The 24821-nt window shown below is 34.3% G+C and overlaps 2 pseudogenes; both read right to left on the reverse strand.

The window, feature by feature from the left end:
• Window positions 1–759: 759 nt before the first annotated feature.
• On the reverse strand, window positions 760–2394 carry LOC101711417 (regulator of nonsense transcripts 3B pseudogene; annotated as a pseudogene).
• Window positions 2395–20972: 18578 nt separating this feature from the next.
• Window positions 20973–22388, reverse strand: LOC101711795 (RNA-binding protein 4B pseudogene; annotated as a pseudogene).
• Window positions 22389–24821: the final 2433 nt, after the last annotated feature.

The raw sequence follows: 24821 nt of genomic DNA on the forward strand, positions 1-24821 counted from the left end.
TATGTTAAAAGTTTTACTATTTGTGGTGTATGATAATGTTGAATATCCAAGTACTCAGATGTGGCTCTTTTATTTTTTTATTTATTTTTTATTTTTTTGGTACCGGGGATTGAACTTGGAACCTTGCGCTTGCAAGGCAGGCGCTGGAACCACTGAGCTAAATCACCGGCAAGATGTGGCTCTTTTAAAAGAACCTTAAAAGTTCAAAATATTTTTAAAATCCCTTTTTTTTTTTTTCAGTGCTGTTGGTATTTATTGACAACAATACAAAACAAGTTAAGACTAAAGATGTTATTTTATAGGAACAGATATCGGGGGGTCTCCTTCCTGAAGAGAGTATGCACTAATCTCAGCTAAGATAAAAACAGACTGGATTGTAAAGAAACAAATAGGGACTACGCTTTACATATTAGTAGAAAAAATATTAAAGGCAAAATGAGCGGTTTAAAAATATTATTGATGCTAAGCTCATGTAAGGAAACAAAATGATAAAACTAATCCTAAAATTCTGGGACACGGGATATAGACATAACATGACTATTTAAATTTCTGCATCAGCGAAAATCTGTTATACTTTTCACTATACTTGTACCAAAATTACATGTTTATTGCTTCTACACTTCACAAAGTCAACAGTTATCGCCAACAATGCAAAATAACTAGATCTGAACAAGACTTCAAAGTGACTCTGCTCCACCCAAACCAAGAATATTCAATCCAGGATCAATAACACCTTTTGATTTTAGAGGCAGCTTTTTCTCTCCTGTCATACAAAATTAAGTCCTCACTTGACATTTCCTGCCTGCAAATGGCTGTGCATATCCTCGCCATCATCTTTTTCTGACGCTGTAAAATTAATTTGGAGAAATTGCAAAAGCAATGAAATTGTACTTCCAATTCTGAGCCTGCAATTAAATTCCTGCTTTGATGCAAAACATACTCCTCTGCAGTGTATCCCACGGGTACAGGACCCTGTTCTCTTCCTCTATTCCTTTGCCCTGAAGGCACTTCAGGGGGGCGCAATACATGCTCTTTGGCTGCCTAGACAGGACACCTACAGCCATTCTAATCTACTGCTCCTCTCCTCCTTCTTTTCTATGGCTAATACCACTTTCCTGCTTTTTTTCTACTGCAGAATCTCCAGACTTGGTGCTGTCGTCAGGGGCACACAGTCGATTCTGGCTTTGAGCTCCTGGTTGCTAAAGGTGCATTGCCAGGCGGTCCTTGTTTCTTATGCGATCTCTCTTAATCACTTCCTCTTTCTTTTCAGTTTTTTCTGCGGTGCCTATTGATTCTCTACTTTCATTCTTCTTTCCTTTATCCCGAAGTGCTTCTTTCTCTTTTTAATTTCTTCTTCTTTTCTTTTACAACCCTTCTCTTTCTCATAGCGCTCCTTCTGCCTACGGCGCTCCTCTTCTTGCCGCTTCAGTCTCTCTCTGAGTATGCGCTCCTGCTCCCGTTCATAGTTCATAGTTCATAGTCCGGTCCCTCTCCCCGTAGTCTCTGCCACTCTCATCTTCAGGTCTCTTCAGCTTTGCATCTTTAAGCTCGCCATCAGTACGCTTGGGCAGTGTGCAACTCTGCCCACTGGCTCGTTCATCATTCAGATCCTCTTTGTCTAGTTTATTGGCTTTTTTCTTTTATCCAATTCTTTGTTATCTCCTTTTTCTGGTTTCTTGAGCAACTTAATCTTTGGTTCATCCTTTAATTTGTCCCTTTCTGGAACTCTATCTATCTTCTTCAGCTTTTCTATGTCTTTTCTTTTACGTTTCTCTTCTTCTTTCCATTTTCTTCTCTCTTCTTCTCTTTGCCTTTTCCGTTCTATTTCTCGCCTTTCTTTCTTCCCTTTTCTCTTCCCTCATTCTCTGCTTGTTTTTCAGGAAGCTCAGAAGTCGGGTTGTCTTTTTAGCCATTAATTCTCTATTTTTAGTTTCTATTTCTTCTAACAGTGTCTCTGGAGTAGATGTCATTTTCTCATTATCTGTGGCATAACTCTACAAAAATTTCCTATATTCTGGATCATCATCGATAGTCCCAACTTTAGTATCTCTTTTCTTAGTCTTCTTTTTTGTAGCTTTTTGAAAAGGTGCAAATTCTACTATAGCAGGATATTCCTCACCTAGTATCATTAGAAAAGAAATCTCAAAGTAATCATGCTCAGGCATAGGTTGAAGATGTTCCTGAAGCTGCTCCCTGGTCAAAGTAGGAGGTAATCTTAGAATTACCACCTTGCTCAGTGCCTCTTTCTTCTCCTTGTTGCGATCCTGCTTATCTTTGCCTTTGGCGCTGTCCCCCAAGCCCCACAGCTACTGGCTGAGGCCCCCGGGGGCGTTAACAGGCTTACTCGCTTCTCCTTAGGGCTATGCTCCTTCTCTTCCTTCATGGCCATGGGTACGCTCCTCTCAGTGGCTGCTCAGTCTCAATGCTGCCCTGGGCACCTAGGACTCGCGGGCAGCTCCCGTCGGAGCTCCACCCCCAACCTAAAATCACTTTTTTAAACAGCGTTTTAACATTCACACTTCAAATGTTTTCTAAGGCTGTGTTGTCTAAAAGATAATCATTAAGCGTAAGTGTCGATTCAGTAATGTAGTAATGTTAATGAGACAAATGGAGATGTTCTGTAAGTGTAACACATACCATATTTTGCAGATTTATTACTTAAGAAATGAAATAGTTCAATACTGTTTTACATTGATTATATGCTGACATAAGTTTGTTATATATTTGCTTGAATATTGCTAGTTTACTGTTCTTTTATATTTTTAAAATTGTGCCTTATAAAGAATTTAAAATTATCTATGTGGCCCACGCCATATTTCTATTGGAATACTCTGTCCTAAGGACTGAAATGAGACATCTGTGTACTAAATCTGAACGTTAACTCCACATTTATCTTTTACTTCCTCTGCAACAAGCTTAATTTCTCTGGTGACTTCTTCTTTCAGAGTAAAGACCTGGGAAAGAACAAAATGATATTTTTATATTAAGCAAAAAATTAATATAAGTATGAAGAAGATGATTCTGTGGATATCTGGGATATCAGGAATTTCCCTGTAAGTTTTCCATTAGGGATCCTCTGACAACTGCTGTGTAAAAAGAATATACTAAAAAGCTTCAGACCTGTAGCCTGAAATAAAACAAGGCATGCAAGGGAGCATCTTATCTGTAGTTGTTTGAGTTATAGGCCAGTATAAGAGGGAAAGATATTTATATCTCACTGATTCTTACGTTTTCAAAATTGAAATAAAATTTACAAAATGTAAGATATATAATTCAGTGACTTCTAGTTCATTCACAGCATTGGAGATTCATTATTTCTATCTAGTTCCAACACATTTTAATGAACCTCGAAAGTTTTAAAAGCAGGAAAACTGCTGATGCTAACTCCTATTTCCAAGTGGGATTCAATTCTATGGCCTTGATTAAGAGGGTGGCACAATGAGTCATATTTTAGTAACCAGGGCGGACAGTGCAGATGACAGTTCTTAGCACCCACCTCTCATCACTCCCTCCTTAGGCCTCATGTTCTCATATCCTGCTCTCTGACATTGGGCAGAGGACTGTGGCTGAAGTCCTCACCTCATTTGGTGTGTTGAACTCAAATCCTGATCTTCAATATACTTAGAAATAATACAGGCTTTACTTTCTCTTTCTTTCTCTCTCTTTCTTTTTTCTTTCTTTCTTTCTTTCTTTCTTTCTTTCTTTCTTTCTTTCTTTCTTTCTTTCTTCTTTTTTTCCTTCCTTTGCCCCCTTTCTTTCTGTCTCTCTCTTTCCTCCCAGTATTTCTTCTAAGCTAAGCAAACACTCTAACACTGAGGAACTTTCCAGTCCCAAATAATTCTTAATATACAAAGTAAAATTAATCACTGGGCTTGTTACTTTGTCTATCATTTTTCATCATTTATTCTCACTACCTTAACCCTGTCTGCCTTATACTTATTAATAATACTAAAATTCACAACTATAACTTGAGTTATTACTATTATGTTCCAACACATTTAGTCTAATAATTTTTATACTAGGTAAGGAATATAAATTGATTAAATGTGAATAAATAAATATTTCTTTTAAAAATTAAAGTGCCCATGAGGATTACTATGAAAATAATCATACTTTTATGCCATGAAAAATTAGATAAGATAATATTTTTCTTCAACTATCCACAAAACTATTCACATATTTTTACCAATTATTATTACCAGAGTCTCTGTCTTAATTCCTACTCTTTATAATGAGACATCTAATAAGAACCGAATAGTTTCTCTAGTGTGAAAAAACAAAAGTGTAAATAAGGACTGAAGGTATAATAGATAATGTGAAATGGGAAGAAAAGGGGCAGAGGTGAAGGGGAAGTGGGAAGGGTGGGGTAAAAAAGAATGGAATGGAATTAATGTGAGAAAAAGAAAAAAATGGAAACAAAGGCTTTGTAGATAGGGAGGGGTGGATGGTTTGAGGGGAGGGCAGGGGAATGGGGAAAAATAAGAACCAAGATGGATTATGTAAAGGGGCAAATTTCCAATGATGAATGGCATTATATTGTATACCTTAAATGTACCAATAAAATTTTTGAAAAAGAATTTCAATTATTATAAACTGTAAAATTTTCAGTTTTTCAGAAATGTTCCTATTTAATGTGTATTACAGATATTTGATACTTTCTATTGCAAAATTAACAGAGAAATGTAATAATAAAAGCAATAAGTCATATCATTGATGAACAACTTGTTTGAAATTATGTTGCAGGAAAAAAAAATTTTGAAACTGACTAGTGTCAGTTTTGGTGATAAATACCTTCATGGAGTAATAAAAAGACATAAAGTTTAGTTAGTTAAGGAGCAACACAAATTTCCTTCCGGAATAGAGTATAAATTTCTTAAATTTCTTAAAATTTTATATGGAAGGGCTAAATTATAATTATTTAATATTTAAAGAATAACTTGAAGAAATAAATGCTACCATGAAGAGCAGTAAATAGATGCATGATTAAAGATTTGAGAAAAAGTTATAGTGAAGAAAGATATTATTTATATCTAGAGAATGAGTATGTTTTATGGCAAATTTTTATTGTTTTAAATAATAAACTTATAAATTAAAAATCAGTGAATTGTGAAACTTATAAATTAGCACAAGGTACACAAAAACCTTTAAAATATAGGTGCTGAAGCTTTTGTAATCTACCATACAATTATTCATCAATTTTTTTAATATTTTAAGCTCAGAAATAATGCATGATCCTAACCACGTAAAATAGTTGACCACATCCTTCAAGATGGCAGATAGAGCACATGCTCTGAATTTTCTTGTTACAAATCCTGAAAATAAAAAATAAGAAAAGTAAAGAAGTTAGAATGCAAATAAAGATAAAATAATTAGATAATATGTCTGAAAATATGTAAGTCAGATAAGTGACATCATTAAAGAATTTAGATAATGTTGCATTGAATTATAAATGCAGATTAGAGAACATTGTTAAAATAATATTTCTCTGAAAGCAGAGAGCTGTATCACTCTATACCTAAAGGAGTTACATTAGTGATCAGTGATGAAATGATCACAATAACCGGGTTTGTCAAATAGGACTCTGAAAGACTATGTTCACAAATGAACAGGCATATGTATTGGGCCTGCATAGCTCACACAGTTGATTGCATAGTGTTGGTATTGGAACTCGAGAATTTTGTGTAAGAGGGCTATGCTGTGCAGCTGAAGCTACTTATCCCATGAAGAAAACAACCTAAGTACCAAATCCATGCCTTCACCCACTCTACAGCCTACACTCATTGTATGGATGTCCTGATACATCTCCCAAGTATGCCTTCAGGAATGAATGGCTCTCTACTGCAGATTCTGAGTGAGCTACCAGGAGACAATCTTCCCCTGGGTTTCTCCTATGGGCACTTCCTCAGGTGAGAATAGTCACCTAACCAAGTGTATGTCCTTTCCTAGTAAGGTCATCATCTAATTAAGTCATGCTGAGGCAGACTGTTGCTCCTGCGCTGAAGGTATTTTCAATGCTTTGTCGTCTTTAATTTGCTTAAGCTCATGTAGCATTTAAATATCTATTGTTCATTACTCTAGATAAAATGCAAAGCATGCTCTGGTGGTGGGTAGTAATTTTATCAATCATTATGAAAAGAGCTTAAAATTGTGATTGATATACTGAAGAATAAGATGTATCATTAGTCTAAACCTCTTGAGTTATAACAAGTGTGAAGAATTAATTTTGTGACCAATAGACATTGAAAATCAAATTTAACTTCTAAATTCTACATTCAGTTATAGGGCAGAGATAGGTAGAAAGGGGAATTCTTTACAACTTTCACTTATAGATATTATTCCTCATGAGATATCAACCATGATATTATTTTATAATAACATATTAATATTTATCTTTTAAGTTTTCCATGCTATGCACAGAAAAATATGTATTTATAGATTTCTTCTTTTGGTTTCAACAGCTAATATCAAAGATTTGTTGTATTATTAATTTTAAATATATTCCAAATTTATGTCATGCATTCATGGTCAAATCTTTCCCAGACTTTCAGTAATTTAAAATTATACCTAATAGAATATTACATTTATCATCTTCTAAACCCATTCCACAGCAATACAGACCAACTTTACAGAGATATTTAAAATGAAATTAGTTCAGCAAGCCATTTGCAACACCTCTACAATATGTTATATGGTCTATGGGAGCCAATGTTGTTTCATGCTACCATTTATACGGTGTCATTCAGGTCTCTACCTAATAAATTCTTAGTAAATTCTGCAAAAGTTTATTCATGTTATACATTAAGGTACCATAAAAAAACCCCAAACCATCCTCATATTTCAACAGGAAAAGTTTAATACAAAGCCATTATTAAAAGAGGATTACAGTAACAGGTCATTGCTTAAAATGGGGGAAAACACTTTAAGAGATATTTTATGTTTGAGTGAGTGAATCCAAAAAAAGAAAATACTTTGAAATGAAAAGTAGGCTGAGATTCAGATCAGTTCTCTTTGAAGAGGTTGGTTGAAGCCCATAGAATGGGGAAGAAGTTTTTGAATATTCCTAGTCACAGCCAAAGTGAGAAGGTGGAGGGACCACCATGTCCCTACCTCTATCTCTAGATCCCCTTTCCCTATTTTCATTATTTATATTATTATTTCTTTAGTTCATGTTTGTGACACATAATGATCATTTACATTGTGGGTACTTGGTACATGTACCTGACACATTTTAAATCTTTTTATTGGCCGCATGCTTGATTTCTTGGTCCAATCCCTATTTGCAGAAGATCTATCTCTCTGTTTCTTTCATCGGTCTGTGATTTTGTTCTTTATTTGCACTAGACAACTCAAGGCAAATTACACAATATTTAAGATTGTGTGTCTGATGTAGTTCTCTGAACATTATATTTTCAAGGTGTGTCCAATTACCTTAAGGTATGACAAATTTGTTTCCTTATGGGCTGGGGATTTAGCTCAGTGGTTCTGCCTTCTGCCTCGCAAGCACAAGCTCCTGAGTTCAATCACTGGTACCAAAAAACCAAAAGAACCCCCACAAATTTGTTTTCTTATATGTGCTTACTTTTGACTGTGTACAATAATACATTTTCTTTATCCAAGAAATTGGATGTTTTTATCATCCATGTAGATGTTGCTATCAACTCTTTCCAAGATTTAGCTATTATGAATTGTGTTGCTATAAACACTGGTATCCATGTATCACTGTGACATGATGTCTATCTTTTTGTGACGATTTATAGAATGGAAATAGGTGGATCTAGTAGAATTTTTATTTTAACTTTTTTTTAGAAATCAACATATTGATGTCTGCAATGGCTCTACTATTTTACATTCCCACTAACAATGCAGAAGTATTATTCTCTACCACATCCATGCCATTTTTCATTATTTCATTTCTTAATGATTCCCATTCTTTCTGGCATAATATAAAATCTTGTGTTCTTTTAATTTGCATTTCTCTAATGCCCAGAGATATTGAACATTTCTTCGTTTCTTTATTGGCCATTTATACTTCTCAGAAATGTCTATGCCTTTTAGTTTCCCACTTTTTGAATGAGTCTTTTATTTGGGGCAGTCTAACATTTTGAGCTCTTTATATATTTTAGATGCTAATCTTCTGCCTGAGGAATAGCTGGCAAATTTTTTCCCAGTCTGTAAGTTGAGCTTTCACTGAAATTATTATTATTTTCGCTTGAAGAAGGATTTTATTCCATATAATGTCATTTGTTGATTCTTGCTATTATTTCTTGTGCAATTGGAGTTCTGCTCAGAAAGTACTTACCCATACATATGACTTGCCTATTTTATCTTCCAGTAGATTAAATCTTTCTATTTTAATATTTAGATCTTTGATCCATTTTAATTTCAGTTTAAGTCCATTTGTTCAAAGCATTGGTTCAGTTCTGATATTTCTTTGCTGATTTTTCTGCTAAACTGAGCTGTCTCTTTGTGAATGTGAGGTGCTTAGGTCACTCACTGATTGTTTTGTAACTGTTTTCTCTTCTTGTTGGATTGCTCACAGTACTAGTACTAAGTAAACTTTTTGCCTTTCTGGATCAGTTTTAGATTAATGTTTGCCTTGTCTAAGAGTAAAATTGCTACCTCTTCTTGCATTCAGGGTCCTGGTGAGAGAAAAAAATGTTTTCAATCTTTTGAGTTTTTTAGTCTATGAATACCTTTTGGAAGCAAATGAGGTTTTATTCTTTTTTATTGATTTTTTTGTTCATTAAGTTTATTGGTACATTTTAGCTGGATGTCTTTCCAAAAGAATTAAAAGAATCACAGCACAGCGCTATATGTGCACCCATGTTCATAGCAGCACACTTTGTAATAGCTAAAGCTTGCAAACAGTCCAATTGGCCATCGACTGGTGACTGGATAAAGATGATTTTTTTTAATATAAAATGGAATTACCACTCAAATTAGTTTTTAATGCAACAGGCTGTGGGATTGTTTTTTGAGACTTCTGCCAATCTGTGTCCTTACATTGGGGAGTTGAAGCCATTAATATTGAGAGTTACTACGGAAAAGGTTGATTATTCCAGATCTTGTGTTGTATTTTTCTGTTGGTGTCTCTTTTGTTTTTATTTTTTACTTTCTCATTCATCTTTTTGTCTTCTTTGATATATTCATTCACTCTGGATTTTGGCTTTGTTGGGTTGTCTCTAGGTTTACTCTTGAATATTTTCTGGAGTGCTGGTTTGGTGCTCTACTCTATCTCTTAAGTTGTTCTGTGTCACAGTATGTTGTCATTTCTCCATCTCTTTTGAAAGAAAATTTTCCCAAATATTTTAATCTGGATTGGAAGTTGTTTGCTTTTAAGGGTTAAAATTTTTCACTCCAGGCTCTCCCTGCCTTAAAAATTTGTGTTGAGAAGTCTTCTACAATCCTAATGTGTTTGTGTGATTTTTTTTTTTTTTTCTTTTCTCTGACAGCTTTTCAGGTTCTGTTTTTCAGTTGGGCATCTGGAATTTTGAGTAAGATGTTTAATAGGTAGTTACTGTTTTCCTTGGTGTTGCATGGTGTTCTTATCCATCATTTACCTGTATGTTGACATCTTTCCTTACATTAGAAAGTTTTCTATCGTGACTTCCCTAAACACACTCTATTTCATGTGTGCTATTTTGTAATTTCCCTCTCCCTCCAAATAGCCTCAGGTTGGTGTTCTTTGTAGTGTCTAAAAGCTGTTGAATTAATTTTTTTCTTATCTTCTTGTCATTTTCATAGTTCTTTACATGAATCATCATAACTTACCATGTTTTCCTCTATTTCAGAAAGCTTGTCTTCACATTGATCATTTCTGTACTTTATAATTTCTTTGCAGTTTGTTTTTATTTTGAGTATTTCCAACCAATATCGTTTTAAGGAGCCTATATCTTTGTAAAAGTTCTCATTCAAATTTTGAGCCATTTTGTTTAGCTTTTGCAAATTTTTATTAGTTTCTCCTATAATGACATTTGTTATTTTATATGATAATTACATGAACTTTTGGGTCATGCACTTTAAATTTGCCAAGTTACTTTACTGCTTCTTTGTGAATTTGTAAAGTTTCTCTACCTAGTGTTCGCTTTCCTCTTCATAGGTGCTTTGGATCTGCTTTAGGAGAGTTGGGAGATCTTTGGGGGTTTTTGTTGCCTTGTTTTTTTCCATATTCCTGTGTTTATCTATATGTATAACCATTATGTGTGTGTGTGTGTATATATATATATGTAATATGTATGCATATATATGTGATTTTGGGGGGTATTGAAGATTGAGGTCAAGGAGAATGGGTAGTATATAGTTATGAAGATCTTCTGATTAAATTCTTTCTTCCAGTGATATGTTCACAGATTTATGTGAAGAGAGGGTGTCCACCTCTTCAGCTATTTAATTTAAATGATTTGGACACAGTCACTTTGTACTGAAGAAAAAATTACAGTTGATTTTATCAGAATTAACAGATATCAGCATTAACAGATAATGACTATATATATATATATATATATATATATATATCAATTACATGAACTAAACCTTGCATTTACATTGTCATTCTTTATCAATATCCTAGTGTAAGTCAGTATAATGAGAGGAAGATAGGAGTAAATAATTATAAAGAAAATAGGGAGTCATTCTGATGGAAGTGCATTATAGTTTGAGTGAAGAGATAGTGTTGAGAATTTTAAGAAGATACATGTGGGGGTAGAGGCAGGACGTGGGTGAGGGCTATGTAATATGGGATTAAGTAAAACTGTGATGTTATTAAAACCTATTGATATATTTGTGCACCATTAAGGTGGAGAAGTACCTGTAATTCCCACTTGATGGCTAAGCCATATGGCCGGGTCACCGCACTACTCCCTTCTTGTCTTAGTTGCAGTCTGATTGCAGACAGCCACCTTGCACTCAAGTTCTAGATGGAGCCAGTCTCAATACTTTCTTCCTCCTGGCAGCAGGCAAAATGTGACGCGGTCCCTGGCATTGGCTTAGGGACTCTTTACACCCAGGCATGGTAGGAGCCTCTCCGGGGTTGACTTGATGGGCACCCAGTTTGGCTTTTTATCCTTTCTCTGCCCAGAGCCCATGGAGAGTGCTTTCCTTGCCTATTGGTGAGTGCTGGAGAGGATTCCAGAGAGATGCCATGACCCCCAGTTTTGGAGGGGCAATGATGAGAAGGGTCCAGTATAGAGTCTGTCCCAGGATACTAACCTTTGAAGTGTTCATTTTCCCCTCAGGTTATGTGGGACACTCCAGGGAAGATCACTCCCTGAAGAGTGAGGTGGGGCAGTGCTGACCAGCCAAGCTGGCACCAGTTCCCCTTTTCAATTATCCACATATTTATTTTGATCCACCTGTATCATCTTTCAGATTAATTTTCCATTTCATGGTGCAAAGTCTTTCTAAAGTCTTTCTTCTTCCTTTTTTTTTTTGGTACCGGGGATTGAACTCCTGTCCTTGCGCTTGCACAGCAGGTGGCTAAACCACTGAGCTAAATCCCAGGCCCCTGATCCTAGTCTTTCTCTAGTCAGGTATGCTAGATCCACTCATCCATTTCTGCATCCATTTCTTTAACTATTAATTTGTATTAATTATTCAAAATCTGACACAGTCATACTCCATTTAATATTCTATTAACTAAGATCTAAACTAGTGGTTAACTTGCAATGAATTATATACATAACTTTTTAAATGGAAAGGAGAAAAAAGGAAGAAAGAATTAGTATATATATAAAAAAGCATATATATATGAAAAATTTATAAAAAGAAACAATGGTATCTATTTCCATAATGGAGAATAAATATCTATGGCTTCTTTCATATCTGTCCTACTTTTCTTCCAGAATTTTCAGAAACATCAACTGGTTGAAATTCTTTACTCAATGGTATAAGTCAACTGTTAATACAAGAGTGATTTGAGTACTCAAATTTCTTTCTTGGCAGGGGGCCAAAGCAGTACTGTAATTTTCTTTCCTTTTTATCTTCATTATTTTTGCATGGATTAAAAAAATTAGGAAGCATTATCATACTTCCCTTCACTTCATGTTCCTCTGAACTCCAGCCTGTAAAGTAACCCTTTCTTCTGTCTCTTAGTTTCATAAGTAGCTGGAAATGGCTGTAGTTATTCTCATCTTCCAATTTAATAAAACTTTATTATGCTCTCTGGTGGAAATATTTGCTCCTTGGAAACTAACAGACAAGCAGACAATGCCCAATGCATCAGAATAGAGAGGGAAAAAACAAGCACCATTTGGCTACCAAGCACCTTTCAAAACCTCCCTTTGATTTCTAGCCTCATGTATCCTGTCTATGAAGAGCATAGTACCATGAACAAGTCTCATTAAAGTAGATCCTAACTTTCCAGGAAAGTATCTCACACTTTACTTAGACTGAGTCCTCATTAGCAACTATGTGGTGAACTGTAGAGATTTGCTTGATCCTCAGATATCACTGTTAATTAGGTGCTCATGCCTATTAACCCAGAACATTCTGGGAATTTCTTTACCCAAATGTATCAACACTCCTTTAAATCCCACAGGTCCCGTTAGTGAAATCTTGGAGTCATGTTTATGAAGTGGCAAAGGTGCAGGATCCAAACTTTCCTCCCATCAAGAATATTGGATTCTAAGAATTGAGCCAGTTCTGGAATCTGAGAAAGAATCTAAAACTCTCTACTGTTGTGATGCAAATCATGTGTTTTGCCTACTAGATCTTGAGTTTTTGTTTGCTTGTTTCTTTGTATTTTTGTCATATATACATATATGTTCATTACTATAGTAAACTGTGGATTTCATTCCTAGAAAAACTGTGATTAACAAAGGTATGTTGACTAAAAATAAAAATAGATATGTTGTCCAAACACACTCACACCAGAGAGCCCCCTTTGGCCCTTTAAATTATAAGTGGCCACTTGTGTTGGAAGCTAGGTGTTGTCACTTACATTTCAGCACTTTTCTTATCTCTACTGAATTTGGACAGCTCATGTCAATGGTGGCTTCTCTTATAATTTTGTGTATCATGTAAATGATATCAACTCCAGAAACTCTCATATATATATATATATATGAGCACCTTTCCCTTTTATATTTCCCAAAAGATATTATTATGGGTGAAATTTATTGTTGTTTTGAATTATATAAACCTTAAACATGCTAATTTAACTGTAGCCGTGGGTCTAGAGGAAACAAAGTTTGTTTATTATGGCTCTTCCTTGGAATCACAGTGCCATTTCAAGATATCTGCCACTGCTGAGGTAATCATAAGTTCCTAAGCAGAGGAAAATAAATCTCATCACACATTTCAAGACAAATTACTTCAAATGATGTGAATCTCAGAGTAGCTTGAAACTTCACAGTGCCAGTTTTATCTAGCTCAAACTGGATGTCTCCATTCCACTTTTAAAGATCTAGTTCTTTACCAAGCAACAATCTAAATTGCACATGAGAAACTTGATGAGACTATACATTTATTTAATTTTAATTCTATTATTTTATTACTTTTAGTTTTTTTTATAAAATAAAATTTGATCTTATGTTGTATTAGCTGTGTGGCTACAAAGATTACTGGATTCTTTTAGGGATGTCTTAGAAGATTTCTACTTATTGTACAGTGATTTAATCTGCAAATTAATTAAAATGAGCCTGCTAGTTATTCTCTGTAAACATTCAGTTTACTAAAATAAGTCTATTATAAACATAACCTTATAGTCATCATGTTTGTCATAAAATCTGAAGGGCTCTTGAAGTTCCAAAACATTTATACTACCATTGGCACTTTGTAAAACCATGCAACATAACTCGATTGATAGTGATGGAATTAATTATTAGCATTCTATTTCCTTTTGGCAAGGAAATCAGCACTGCACTCAAGCCAAATATAATAAGCACACCAGTCCTCAAATCTCATCTTGTGCCTCAATCTTTGGAAAAATCTTCTGTTTTCAGTTCTACAGTACTTGGGTTTCAATATTCATGACAAATAGAATGTAGCAATTTGATTAAAAATTTTCATTAAAAATGATCATTAGCAATGAATTAATATAATAGGAAATTATCAAAAGAATTAATTCTTATATCATAAGGATGAACCAATGTACCTTGTGAAGAATGGAAGAATACTAAAAAGGAAAATGTTCTCCATGGATGAGAATCAGATTGCATTGCATAAACTGTGGTGAAAGTGTACAAATTGAGAAGAATCTACAAAGGTAGACTTCAGAAAGAACTGGTTTACAGTATCCAAGGTGATATGAGGAGAACAATCTTTTGGCATTCTGGCAAATTAGCAAGGAAACCCCTTGTGGAGATTGCTGCTAACCTGTTTTGAAGTCACTATTTTAACTGTCTTGCCAAAATTTTGCTAGGAAAGGGTTTTTAGAATAAAGATTAATGTGAAAGCAATCAATAGACTGGGTAGAGAGCTGGGATGCTCAAGAAACTGACAGATACATTAGGAATTTAATTGAATTAAAAATCCTAAACTGATACAGAGATGCCAGTTGCCATAAGAACCTATGTGAATGACGAGTGTGTGTTCTGGGAGAAAGTGAACACTTTTTGTAGGATCTTTGTTTAAAAAATCCCCACATATTGTACAAAGGCATAAAGCTCTTATGTCTGAATGTTTGTACAGTACTCTGTACCAACAACAAGGACAACATTATATTCAGTGGAAAATTGATTCCAAAGCTCAGTTCACTTATCAAAGAACAGGTTAAAATATTAAATTTGGAACTGAAAATAGCACTCATTGATAACTGATTTTGCAATCTTAAAACACAGGCAACATTTTTGATATATTGTTAACATACTTATAAGTATAATTATAATAAGTATAATCCTTATATCAAATCATTTCCAAACTCCGCTACCAAATCAGAATATATGATTTAAGATAATACAATACTAGAAATTAAGTTGCTTTGTTTAGCTAATGCTTTTTTCCAGAAATATTTATGCACGAACAAAATTTAAAAAAAAAATGGTGATTGGTGTGTCAATATTGATTTGATTTGGCATGTCTGTAGTTTCTTAACTAAATAAATTTAAGATTTATGATAGATTGTTGTAACTCAATGCAAATGACTGTGCAGTTTGATTTGTTTCAATTCTATATGTCATGTAATAGAAAATTAATCATTGTTGGCATATGCAAATATATTCCACTCAGTATTAAAAGTAAGCTGGAGCAAAAAATGATAGAGTTAACAAATATTTAAAATGTCTATTCAAATGTGCACATTTTGAAAGTATGTGTTTGAAACCCAGAAACTCATAAAATGGACATATTTTATGAAAAGGAAGATACTTCAGTATAATATCCTTAGTTACACAAAATTAACACCTGATTTATGTAACGGAAGCCATCTGTTTGTGCTGGCAATTGGATACAGGGAATGATTCAATAACTGGGACAGCTAAAGATACTATAATACTCCTGGTCACTAAAATGCACCTGCCCACACACACATACTGAGAAACTGAGAATTTTTGACACCCTATAATTAGTTGAAATTTATGCTTATAGGCAGCTTTATATGCTTATAGGCAGCTCTATGTCTTTCAGTGGGAGGAAATATGATCATCACAAATTTTGTATTCAAATTTGCATTTTTTCCTTTTGTCCTTCCAACTTATATGTGATGTGTGGTTATTTCCACCAAATTTCCACCACATATGTATAGGGATGAACTAAAGGAGACAATATGGCACCCATATACACACAGCAACATATTCTTTCTTGGCATCTTTTATTATGTCTTTATCAATTTATTTTGTTTAAATCTCGGTCACCAAACAATGAATATGCTATAATATTCAGCATAATATTATATGCTATAGTATCGTTAATAATAAAACAACAGGGTCAGGGATTTAGTTCAGTGGTTCTGCCACCTGCTTCTTCAGCACAGGGTCTCAAGTTCAATCTCTGGTACCAAAAATAAATAAATAAATAAATAAATAAATAAATAAATAAATAAATAATGAGAAATCATATATATGATGTTGTTAATAATGAAGGTTGAGATTAACTGTCAGAATGGCAGAAGGACACATTTGGTGTATTTATTCTCTGAAAAAATTATTAAAAAGGTGGAAAAAACTGATTTTAACCATTTGAGAATCATGAGAATTGACCAACTTTACAAATTAGACTGAAAATCATCCAAGGAACCTGGTAAACCTCATTAACACAGAACAACATGTGAAGTTTTCATTCAGGGAGTGTCTCATCTTTTTCTTTCTCCTTGAGGTGGGCCTAAAATTTTTCCAGCCTCATGATAAAAAATGTTAGGATATAGAAAGTTGTGTCTTCTCACAGAGATCCTTTTGGTGAGTACAACTAATGCAGGCAGAGAGTAAGTAAATCTTTTGGTCAACATTTTCAGATTACTAAATGTTACAGAGCCAGGAGCAACACTAGAAAGACAGGGCTGAAAAACTTGTCGTTTCTCACACTTACACAAAAGTTGTCAGAAAACTAAGGGTTCAAGCACAAAAATAAAGTCGAAAATCTCCATAATTGCTCCAGGAAAATCAGTAACAAATATTCAACAAAATGTAAAACAACAATAACACTATAGAGCAAATCAAAAACAATAAGAACTGGTATAATTTATATCATATCTGAACTGATTTAATGTGTTTTTTAAAATAAACACATTTGGCCAACAAAAAATATCATACAAATAGAGAAATAAGGAAATACATTATCTATAAAGGTGAAAAAAAGCAATCAAGATTAAATGTTTGTGAGGTGGCATTTTGATTTTAATAAATAATAAATAAAAGTATTAAAATATATTCAAAAAACTAGAAGAAAACAGACAAATAATAAAATAAGTGTGCCAAGAATGTCTTATAAATAAAAAATATCAATGGGACGATAGAAATAACAAATAATAACAAAATAGAAATTTTGTTGTTGAAAATATAATATGTTTCCTGTTTGCTAAGAATAAAAACAAATAGTTCTAACCAGGTAAGATGAGAACAGTCCATGAATCTATAAGTATAATAATAGAACTATGTAGTCTCAGAAATATAAAGAATGAAGGAAGTTATTATAATCATTTTAACCCCTGGGACACTATCAAGCAATGAACATATACTTTATAGAGATCACTAAAGAAAAAAGAGGAAAGGATTAAAAATCAAACAGCATACACATTTAAATAAATTAAAAATAATGGCCCAAAAAATTTATATATGATAAAATATATTGCAAAAAATATGTACCATGAACTTAACAATATTTTGCAGAATGTGTTTTAAATTATGAAGTACATTAAAAATATGAGCTCTTAATTCACATTTATTTCCCCAGCTCTGTGAAACGATTGACACAGAGCACATATACAAGATTGCTTTCTAACGATAGATAATGGATCAGAGTTCTTGTATTACGGGGTCCACTCCTGAGATTTCTTTTAGAAAAAGAAATCCACTGGCAGCATATTCCAATGACTCAGAATGGGTTGCAAAATATTCTTCCTCATGTGACATATTCAACCTGCTCAATGAATTCAGTTTGTCGTTTTGGGGAGAAATTGTGTTCAAGAGATCAGATAAAATGAATGCATTCAAAGTCAAACTGAAATTCTGTGGGCAACAAAGACACAACAGGATTTTTCACATGTTTAAACATTAGTAGAGATTTTGAAAGACACTGTGCCAGGATCTTCATTCTCTTGACTGGTTCATAATCACCTGTCTCAGTTTTCAATAGACTTTGAGTATTTTTTCTGAACTACACCAGACTCCTTACTGAGGAAGGAGTAGATCCATGAACATTTGTGAGTAAGCCAGGTGAATTGATTTTGATGGTGCTGGAAGGTGATCCACTGCTTGAGATCACAAATGACTATGATCTTAAAAGTACATCTAAGACAACATCAAATCTTCATAGCATACATAGTCTGTGTCTTGGACTAGCTCTGTTCTAAACCTATGGCTTTCTTCATCAGATGGTTCATATTACTGGCCTCTCTGATATCCTGAGGTCTTCACTGCATCTTCAGCCCCATACCTTCATACATTCCACTCTGAGGGTACATCTTCTGACCTTGCAAGTCTTCCTTTCAAATCTGAGTGTAAGGCTCTGTGGCCCCACAACTTGTATATTCTACATGCCTGGACAACGAATAATATGTGGATGCTGCTGAACCCTGCTGCTACTCTGAGGAGTGATCAGGCTACTTTGGACTATGGCTACAGTGGCCCTTCAGTGCCTGATGACTAAGCATGTGGAAATATACTCTGCAGAAAATTTCCCTAGGTGATCCTTTTTAAGCAGTGGGATGAGGGGCTCTGTTCTCAAATCAAATGTTTATGATTTTATAAATTTGAACTTGAGACAGGCTGGGTCTTACTAATTTCTGATATTCCCTCAAAGCACTTCTTCTTGTCCTAGTTCAAGATACTTGGTGTCTTTTTAATGACATCAATTTGTTAAGCAACCACCCTTTCTTTGGTCTCAACTTTACATGCACTTACTTTTTGGTGAAACCCTAACTTTTCCCATTTTTCATCTCTGCTTCTGCTCATGATTCTCACTACAAATATGGACAAAATCAGTTAGTAGTAGCCACATCACAGCATAAATGTCGGGCTGCCTCAAAATTCATTTTACAAAATTAATTACTCTAGCACATTTAGAAAGCTTATGACATGAACTAAAAATAGGCAATTTATTTGCCAGAATAAAACATGCATGACCTCTAGTTCAGTTTCTAAAAGATTCCTCACTTCCAACTGTATGAGCCTGGCAACCATGAGATTCTCCATTACTATCTACATTCCTATCAGCCTCTTTTCTTCTACATTATCAGCTTGACAATCTACCTTAACCATCACAGCCCTTTACAAAACAGTCCAAAACAACTCTGAAAATTATACAATGGTAGCATGTTAAAAACAGCATTCATATATAATTCATTCCTCTGAGACAGAATAATTTATAGCATAAGCTTTTAATATGTTATTAGCTTTAGTGATGTATATATATGAAATTTTATTATTATAGTCAGAAATTATTTTAGACATTTCTTTATCAAAATAAAGAAAACTAAAGATGTTTACTCACACTAAATTAAGTACTAGATTAATGTTATTGGACTGTTTATAATAGCTTTAATTCTATTGAACAGGCACATAAGATAATTTTGAAAAATGTACTGGAAAAAAAGTCATACTAGAGTATAAAATCATGTTGTAGAAGTAGATGAAATTAATGGAAATAAAATTATGGGACTTTGAGGTTTCACCTGTAAATACTGAAAAACTAGTTTTCTAAGTTCACATCTCATCCAGTATAAGTAAGATTTGCTGAGTAAAGACCTTTGAAATATACAATTAACTTGTCTTGTAATAAAATTTGCAAGTATAGCATTAAAAAGCCAAAGGGCAAATAATATGAGAGTATTCATTACAGTAAAGAAAGTACATGTTTACTTCCTCATAACTCTAGTGGGAAAAGAGAGAGAAGAAGAATTTAGCAAGTTTAGCAGTCTGTAGTCACACATCAATATTTACAAAAGATATGGCTTTGTATGAATATTTAATATACTGGGCATCTTATTTTCCTTACTTTTTGTATGGAGGAAAGTATAGTCCTTAGAGGATGGCTACAAAGGATAAATAAACATGAAAAAAGTATGAAAATCTCTTAAATAGTAGTTTGGTTTCCATTCTCATATTTTAGCTTTCTTTCCTGATTTCTTTGGCACTAAAACATTTCCAATTTAACGTATTAACTGTAGCACCACAGCTACAAAAATCAAAGATTACCATTACAAATACTTTACAGTATACTGTTTTGCCTTAAGTGATTTGCTTGATAAAAGACAAAAGTTCTCTGTTGGTAGCTAAGGCCATCATTTATAGGTTGGGGATTTAGCTCAGTGGAAGAATGCTTACATAGCAATGTTTTTCTTATAATTAAATGTTTTGATATTATATACCTTTATGCATGTGTGTATACATGCACATACATAAATTTATATCTTGTAGTGAAAAAGGAACTATTAAAATTAGTTTGCCTAGAATTTATTTTTCAATCAATTTGTCTTGAATGAGATAGTACAAAAAGAATATATCAATCTAAAAATTAATTTATATAATATTTGTTTGATTAATAAGGAAAGTATTAGGGTGAGGCTTAATATTAACCCAGTGACATTTTTAGTTGGTATATAGTCTTGCATTTATTCATGAATTTTTGACAACCAATAGTATGGAGCATACTAATTAACAAATAAGTTACTTTGTTTTCTCATTTATTTTATGTATTTATATATTTATTTAATTATTCATTTTATTTATTTATTCAATTTATTGCATGAGACCATATATATGTTAGGCAAATCCCCACCACTGAATTTTATACATAGTCTTTTTTTCTTTTTTTTTTTAATTGTTAGAAATGTTTATTTGTCAAAAAAAAAGGGGGGGGAGTGGAGAAAACTTGGCTAAATGTCATCTAATGCTGTATCATGATCACAGGTCAGACAAAAAACAAAACCAAACAAAAAAAACCCCAATGGTTCTAGCAACTTCAAAAGAGTAGCTTCAATATTAAGAGTCCAGATTTAACAGAGAAAAGGCTGCTTGCTACTACATGGTCATTTTAAAGGGAAAGGAGATGCTGCAGGTAGGCAGGGAGAAGAGTTCAATTCCTAAGGAAAAGGAAGATAAGAGGGGTTCCACTGTACAGGAAAAAGGGGATGCCAGCATAATCCTTACCTAGGGCTGCTCAGAGGCTGAAAATATAAGGAACAGATTGAAAGGCTACAGACACTAGTATCAAGAGGAAAGAAAAGTCAACTTAGAAGAATTAAATTAAGAAAGAAAACATAGTTGGTCACAAATTCCTTTGTTTACTGAAACATGAAGCAACGGCAACATCCCAGCAAAAGGGACCACGTGGAGCAAGTTCTCATTTATGACCGCAGCCTGAGGGTTCAGTCGGCGATTATCCTACCTCCAGTTCTTAAAAGGCTGAATAACGTGCTCGGTCCACATACTGCTCGCGTTCATATCGGGCCATGTCATACAGGGAATTCCGTGCAGCTGCTGAAGCCTGAGACAGCTCACTCTCTGGGCCGTAGCCCTCTCCAACTCTTCCATAAAAGGAGGAAGAGGTGGCAGGAGCGGCAGCCATAGCAGCTGAGGTGGCAGCAGCACCAGAGTTCGGCAACAGGTGTCTGTCATAGGGATCAACAGAAGTGGAGTTGAGGTGACTGGTCACAGCTGAGCTCTGGACTTGAGGCAGATGACACATGGTCTGGTCTGCATAGCTGTATGCAGAAGCAGCAGCTGCTGCTGCCACCGCCTCATAAGAGCGGACCCGAAAGCACTTATAGTAGTCGAGTGCTCCACATGCATCATTTTAATACATGGATTCCCCATAGCCCATGGTGTAGGGTGTGCGTACTGCTCCATACTGTTCATTGTACTGCTCAGTGAAGTCTGCCACACCCCCTATACAGTCTACTGGGCACTCTTTGGACCAGTGTCCCTCTTTCCCACAGCGATAGCAGCCACTCAGCCACTCTGGTCTCCCATCCCAGGAGCAGTCCGAAGCCGGCTGGTGGACAACTGCACATGCATTCTTTTGCCTTGAAACTCTGTGTTGTCAAGGCCCCTGATGGCCTCCACTGCATCTTCTGCCCGTTCCTGTCGCGTTCGCCTTTGACCAGCAATGACGACGCAACACCAACGCTCTTCTTCTAGCAGTTTATTCAGGAAAACTTAACATTCTTTTTCTTCTACCCCTGGGGAGCACCCATCCCTAGAATAAGTACCCCTGAACCAACCAATCACGGATAGTCATGTGGCGAATGCGGATAGGTACACGTAAGAGGGGGCAGAGCATCAGACACATCACAGCCAAATAAGGAGTTGTTTATCATAAAGAGCTCTCGCCGTAGGGATGGCGGAAGGCGGAAACCAGCGCCATCTTTAAGGCGTGGCACACGCAGCTCTCCACAGTTCCATGTGTACAAAGGCATAATCTTTCACGATGTCACATTCGATGACTGGACCATACTCTTCAAACTTGGCTCGAAGCTCTTGGTTGGTACAAGTGGGACTGATGTTCCCCACGTGTAACTTGGTTGAAGCTTTGTTCTTATTCTTGCTCGCTTCCACGTTGATGTTCACGCTGTGCAGCTTGTAGTGGTGCAGGTTTCGGATGGCATCCTCAGCTGCAGTTTTGTCTTCTATGTGCACAAAGCCGTAGTTCTTAATGATGTCACATTCCAGCACCTTCCCATACTGCTCAAAGAGTGAGTGAATCTCTTGCTCTGTGGCCTTCCGGGGCAGGTTTCCAATGAACAGCTTCACCAGTGGCCTTGGCGAGACCGGGCCAGTTCTCTCATGCCCTTGATACATAGTCTTAAAGATGTCTTTTAACAAATTATTCCCTTCACCATTACATTTTGAGTTTCATTCTCACATTGGCCGATTAAAATAGAAATCTGTGTTTATTAATGATATGCAAGAAAAGCAATCAAATTACATTAATATACATACTTTTGATATTTAATTCTGAATCAAATAAATTCTTGCTCAAGATAATAAAAATCAGTTTAAGTGTATGTAGTTTAATTTCATGTTTCAGAAAAACAATCTAAGAAAATAAGTTGTCATAAAATTAAATGTTTATTTGTAGTTCTTTCTTTTCTATAATAAATGAAGTGACTTTGGTTTTAATTTTGTGTATATTGATTATTATAAATTATTAATAATTGTATGTATTTCTGGAAGTCACATTTTCAAACATCTAAATAATTATTATAAATCAACTCAATTGACCTATCTATTTTCTTTCATATTAATTTATTGGAAAGAAAACATTTTCTTCATACCTACCATTTGTTGCATACTCTTCTTAGTGCTAGGAGTACCACAATTCAAAAAATGAAATAAAAGTCTCTATCCTTTTAATTTTTGGAACATTAAAGCTATAATTTCAAACTTAAAAGTCCCCCCAAAGCCCATATGTTAGAGTTGCTTGTAAAGAAAGTGCTAAAAAAGAAAAGGTAGGGAGATCCCTTAGGGTGTCAAGTCTTTCAGAAGGTCTTTGGGTTATTGGGTCATTCTCTTCAAAGGGGGGTTGTGAGATCTTGGTCTCTTGCTGTTTCTCTCTTCTTTCTTGGTCATAAGTTAAAAGGTTTTGCTCTGCTAAAAGCTTCTTCCCTTATTCAGTGCCACAGTTCTAAAACAAGGAGACTAGTCAATCAAAGACTACAACTACTGGAGGCCTTTTCTCTTTCCAAGTTTTTTATCTCGCTTGTTTGTTACAGTGACTGATATCTAACAATCCATTTCTCAGGATAGCAACTTATGAAGAAAATTGTGGCAAGCATATGAAATTGTTCCTGGATATCTTCACAGCATGTCAGGTACTTTTGATGACCCCAGTAACTCATTAAAGTCCAAACTATATATACATTTGAGTATTAAAATTATAACAATAGCTAATGCTAACAAAAAACAACAATTATTTTAACATAACGTACAAATTTGTAACACATGAAACAATTGGAAAGATGTTTCTTAATACTAATTTTCTTTAAAATGTATATTAAAGATTAATGTGCACTCTAACACTTGATGACTACTCATGATGATGATTTATTTTTTAATATATTGAATAAAATTTCCCATTTCTTATTCTGTATACTGTATATACAAAATATATTCCAGGAATTATTTCTATTTAAAATATATATTGATGATTAAGGATTTAAATATATTTAAATATGAGTTAATGATTTTTTTTACCTTGGAAAATAAAATATGAAAACACATTTTCTTAAATCAGTTTATTTGATCTTGGTTATTTTGCGGCAATTTTTCAAAAAATTTTAATTACAAATTCACTAGTAAGTTATTGAATGTACATTGCCATTATTTTGAAAACATGGTAAGGCAGGTGAAATATAAGGTTTAAAATAGTGCAATAGGTATTACTATGTTTTGCAACTTTCAAATATATTTAGTATACATGAATAAAATGATTAAAACATGCATTGTTTTTAAAATATATCCTAAACATTAATTTTTGTCATCATTATTCAACCATATGGTCACCAAAGCTTGGTTTTTCTTTCACAGACAATTATTTTTCCCAATTTTACAAACATAGCTTAATAATTACCCCTGAAAATAGATCAAACCCCATGAAACTTAATATATATCTAGAAGGCATTTCTGGAAATTATATACTGTAGAATTAGAAACAAAACATTACATGACAATTTAAGCTGTCTAATATACTAAAGATATTATAAAAAAGCATTGTAATGGAGCTAATTAAATTGTTTCTAACAGTTCTAGCACAGTCCAGTTATTTTCCATGATTTCAATAACCTTGTTGCTATAATGAGCAAAGACATACCCATACATCTCAGTGACTGATAAAACAAATCATTTGGCTTTACTTTTAAGCATTTAATATTATAAAATGTATCTATAATAATTAAATTATTGAGTGATATTTTTATTTATACCTAAATTATACAAAGAAAAAAGTTACATTCAGGATTTCTTCAAATACATACTATCAATAACTTATTCATATAAAAATCTTATGAGTTATATCTGATTATGTTAATGACATTCTTTGGGGGGGGCGGGTACTGGGGATCGAACTCGGGACCTTGTGCTTGCAAGGCAGGCAGCAAAACCACTGAGCTAAATCCCTGGCCCAACATACCATTTTTAAATACTACATAAAACACCAAACATATTTTGATTCATATTCTAGTTCATGGAAAGTCAACTGAAAGTTGACTAGACCTACAGTCTATGTCATGAAAG

Source organism: Heterocephalus glaber, unplaced genomic scaffold, assembly GCF_053883595.1.
Source record: "Heterocephalus glaber isolate CG9 unplaced genomic scaffold, H.glaber_assembly_v1.0 deba00001538, whole genome shotgun sequence".
Taxonomy (NCBI): Eukaryota; Metazoa; Chordata; class Mammalia; order Rodentia; family Bathyergidae; genus Heterocephalus; species Heterocephalus glaber.